This window comes from Oratosquilla oratoria, chromosome 31 (assembly GCF_046742065.1).
Source record: "Oratosquilla oratoria isolate Oo_2021 chromosome 31, ASM4674206v1, whole genome shotgun sequence".
NCBI lineage: Eukaryota > Metazoa > Arthropoda > Malacostraca > Stomatopoda > Squillidae > Oratosquilla > Oratosquilla oratoria.
In genome coordinates, this window is record NC_134807.1 from 10,491,484 (window position 1) to 10,496,483 (window position 5,000).

Genomic DNA, 5,000 nt, shown 5'->3' on the forward strand with positions numbered 1-5,000 from the left:
ATATATATATATATATATATATATATATATATATATATATATATATATAAAAATGTTGATAAAGACAGTTGACATTCATAATTATCTTATATTTCTTCTTCCAAGACAGAGTGATACAATTTTTTTTCACTCAAATTCCTCACAATAAAAAGACAATTATCATTTGTAACAACAGACCATGGCCATAATAAGAGTGATACAGACAAGGTCATCAAATTAAGACAACAGGGTCAGGACTCGCAATAATGGATTTAAATTGGATAAATTTAAGTTTAAGAAGGAAATAGGCAAGAACTGGTTTACCAGGAGAGTAGTTAACGAATGGAATAAACTTAGTAACCAATTAGTGAGCGCTTAAACTATTGGTTGTTTTGAAATAAGGTTAGGTAACTTTGTGGTTAGAGATGATGAGTGGTCATGGATATGGAACTCCCTAGAGTAGGCCTTATGGTCTCTTGCAGCCTCCTTTTGGTCAAGTTGTGGGCTGAGAGGGGCGGGGCGCCCTTTGGGTCCAAAGCCCAAAGGGCGTGACCGCTTCACAGACGCACATAACGTGTGTGAGTCTGTGAACGTATGTACGTGTGTGTGTCTGTATGTATGTGTGATAACGTGTGTACGTGTGTGTGTATATATGTGTATGTGTGTGAGCATGTGTGTACGTGTGTGTACGTGTGTACGTGTATATGTGTGCATGCGTAGGTGGGTGTACGTGTGTTTGCATTTGTGTAACTGTGCATGTGTATGTGTATGTGTGTATGCATGAGTGTGTGTATGTGTGTGTGCATTTGTGTACCCGTGCATGTGTGTGTATGTGTGTATGCGCGAATGTGTGTACGTATGTGTGCATGTGTGTGTATGCGTGAATGTGTGTACGTGTGTGTGCATGTGTGTATGCGCGAATATTTGTAAGTGTGTGCCTGTGTGTGTATGCGCGAATGTGTATACGTGTGTGTGCATGTGTGTACGCGTGTATTTTTGTATGTATGTGTGTATGCGTGTGTGTGTGTGTGTGTGTGTGTGTGTGTGTGTGTGTGGGTGGGTGTACCTAATTACATGTAATTGCAATATACCGGTATTAAGTTACGCTCGTGGAGTCCCGTTCCATTGTTTCCATCGATCAGTTTTGGCTTTACATTTGTTTTGTTTTTATTTCCTCGTGAAAATTCATTTATGTATTTATTTATTTGTTTATTTCCTTGCCTATTTACCCATTTATTTATTTAATTAATTATTTATTTATGTGCTCACCTATTTGCTAATTTATATATTTTTTCTACTCATTATATAATTTCTTTATTCATTTAATTATTCATTTATATATTTACTTATTTATCTATTAATCTATTTTTTATTCATCGTCGTGACATTGACCTTATCAATACCACAACATAATAGTAATAGTAGTAATAATATTATAGATGTATGATTATGATAACGATAATAATAATAACAATGATAATAATAGTAATAATTATAATAATAATAAGAGGAAGAAGAATTATAATAATAATAATAATAATAATAATAATAATAATTAGTAATAATAATAATAATGAGGAAGCAGAATTATAATAATAATAATAACAATAATGATAATAATAATGATAATGATAATTGATAACAATGATAATAATAATAATAATAATAGTAATAATAATAGTAATAATAATGATAATAATAACAACAATAATAACAATAATAATAGTAATAATAATAATAATAATGATGACAATAATAGTAATGGTAATGATAACAACAATAATAATAATAATAGTAATAATGATAATAATAATAACTGATAAAATAATAATAATAATAATAACAACAATAATGATGATAACAATAATGACAATAATAATGATAATAACAATAACAATAATGATAACAATAGCAATAATAATGATAATAATAATAATAAAACTAATAATGATAATAATGACAATAATAATAATAATGATAATAATAATAATGATGATAATAATAATAGTAATAATAACAATAGTAATAATAATAATAACAATAATAATAATATTAATAATGATAGTAATAATAATAATAATAATAATAATAATAATAGCAACAACAACAACAATAACAACAACAATAATAACAACAATAACCAAACCAACAATACCTGCACACTCGCCATCAGACTGAATGGGGCGAGGCAGTGGTAAACGAGGAAATGTGACGAACTGGCAACTCAGCCGCGCCGCGATGAAAACCGGGCGGCCGGTCGGCGGATCCGCTGTCTGGGTTCAGAAGCTGAAAGTTCCGGGTCGTCCTCGTCTTCGTCCTCGATCGTCGTCAAGGTAAGGGGTCGAGTGATAGTGTGAACCAGCGCTTCTAGCCGGGTCTTGTGAATTGTGGGTTTTATTTGTGATTGGGGAAGTTTGATCGTGTTGGGAATTCAAGTGAATTGTTGAATGGACTCGAGGGTGCTTTGGGTGTCCTGTTATTGGTGTACAAACGCGCACGCACACACACACACACACACACACACACACACACACACACACACACACACACACACACACACACATACACATACATACACACACACATACACATACATACACACACACATACACATACATACACATACACATACACATACATACACACACACATACATACACACACACACACACATAAACCCACATAAACATACACACGCACACACACAAACCCACAAACACACACGCACACAAACCCACATAAACACACACACACACACAAACTCACATAAACACACACACAAACACACATAAACACACACACACACACAATCCCCCCACACACACACGTAATCACACACATAAACACACACATAGACAAACACACGCGTTCAGTTGTACATATATTCATAATGTGTTTTTTGATGTGATTGACCAAGTATGAGAAGACAACTACTTAGTCAAATTACCCATTTGGTGGGTAATATGATTATCCGTTTGGGGGTAATTACTCCTCTGGGTGATTGTCTTAATATATTTCATTCTGGTTAGTAAACAAAACTAACCGAGCGAATTAGAGCGTCGCTACCTGCGCCCGTGGTCGATGTGACGGCAGTTCGAAATCTGCCGCAGCGAGTTGGACCAAGGGCATAGTTCATGACATTCCACGGTACAAAGTCCTCTGTAAGGGGCACCGTACTAGCCTTCTGATAAGGGGGAGTTCGCGACATCGGTCCGAATCGTCTCTAGTAACTAGTCGTGCTATCCTGAATTGCTAGTTGCTACCCCGAATTGCTAGTTGCTAGCCTAAATTGCTAGTTGCTAGCCTAAATTGCGTGCTACCCAGAATTGTTAGTTGCTATTCCGAATTGCCAGTTGCTGTCCCGAATTGCTATTCGCTATCCAGAATTGCTAGTTGCTACCCTGGCTTCTGCTAGGTGGTTAGTTGGTATCGCGCACTTCCGCCAGTGGAGTGGCAGACTTTATTCATTATATTCTGTTGTCTTCATGTGATTTTATTCCTTTGGGCTGTGGGAACAATTGGATCGCGTTTTCCCGACCCCAAGGCTATGCGGTAAGCACATCCAAGGTTGGTGATGAGAGTAGGCTATTCTAGGCTATGCTAGGCTGTTATAGGTTATTTTAGACTAGGCTAATTCATTCTAGGCTAGGCTATTCTATTATAGGCTAGGTTAGGTTAGCTTAGCCTGAGTTTTTAAAATATTAGAAAAATGTAAAATAAAAATGTGGATAATAATAGTAATACCTATAGTAATGAATAATAATAATAATTAATAACAATAATGATGATGATGATAATGATAATAATAATCTATTCATCTATATGACAAGGGCTTTTTTCCCCTTATTAGGGAGGTAGCCAAATCAAAAGCACGCACCCACTCCCACCCACTCCACTCCCACCCATGCCACTCCCACCCATGCCACTCCCACCCACTCCACTCCCACCCACTCCACTCCCACCCACTCCACTCCCACCCACTCCACTCCCATCAGCCACCATTGTTTTCCTCTCATCTTAGCTCCTCTTGGATGAAGGGTAATAATAGTAATGGTAATAAAACAGTAGTGATGATGATAGTAATAGGGATGATAGTGATTATAATGATAATATAATGGTAGTTAATCTTGTTAATGACAGTATGATGATAATTATATAATTGATAGTAATAATGATAATGAGAATATAATAATCGCCTATAATTAGCCAGAATGAAAGCAACAAAAGATGCATTTTGGATGTCGGTGACCGAGACTTTTCCTTTCATTACGGCAGCCGTCAGGCGATTTTATTAAACTTCACGCGACCATCCATTTGGGAGCGAATGGGTTATGCCCGGTGTCACACTATGCGGCGGTGCCGGGTGCGACCAGAGGATGTTTGCAAGTTCAGTCAGCTTAATAAAATCGCCTGACGACAGAAGCCACAACTTGACATAACGACGACCACCATACCCCTTCCCCTGCTTCAGACACTCTCGTAAAACCTTTCGAGTCTAATGACTCCTAATAAGGGAGGAGACTTTGCTGTCGATGACATAAAGCCGCAATGCTGGCGCCGGACAGTGTGGCATCCGCCCTTATGTGTTTTTATGCCCCACCCCACCACCCTCGCTCACGGAATGTCTTTTATCGCGTTGATCGTTGATAAGATATCTTTCGATAGCACACATATTTTTCTTTCTTTGACAACAGAAGACTCTTGCAGTAAAAGAGCTTTGGGGACGATTTGAGCATGTTCACACACACACATATACATACACATATGTACACATACACATGTACTCATATACACATGCAAATACACATGCACATTCTCGTGTACTTATACATGTACATTTACACGTACACACACGTACGCTTACACGCCCGTACGAGCACACGCACGCACATGCACACATTCACACACGCATGTACACATGCATTCAAACGAAAACATACACACACGTAAATCCATAATGTACACACTAGTGCGCTCACATAATGAACATACATAATGAACACACAACGCACACGCATGAC

At 37.3% G+C, this 5,000-nt stretch overlaps 1 protein-coding gene across 2 annotated transcripts in view; it reads left to right on the forward strand.

The window, feature by feature from the left end:
* Window positions 1–2,167: 2,167 nt before the first annotated feature.
* LOC143041434 (hemocyte protein-glutamine gamma-glutamyltransferase-like) overlaps window positions 2,168–5,000 on the forward strand; it is a 120,980-nt gene continuing 118,147 nt past the window's right edge. The window contains exon 1 of one of the 2 annotated variants that reach the window (XM_076213301.1): window positions 2,168–2,312. The gene's annotated coding sequence lies outside the window, so the exon portion shown is untranslated. The remainder of the gene's footprint in view (window positions 2,313–5,000) is intronic. The other variant, XM_076213299.1, reaches the window with a different exon arrangement.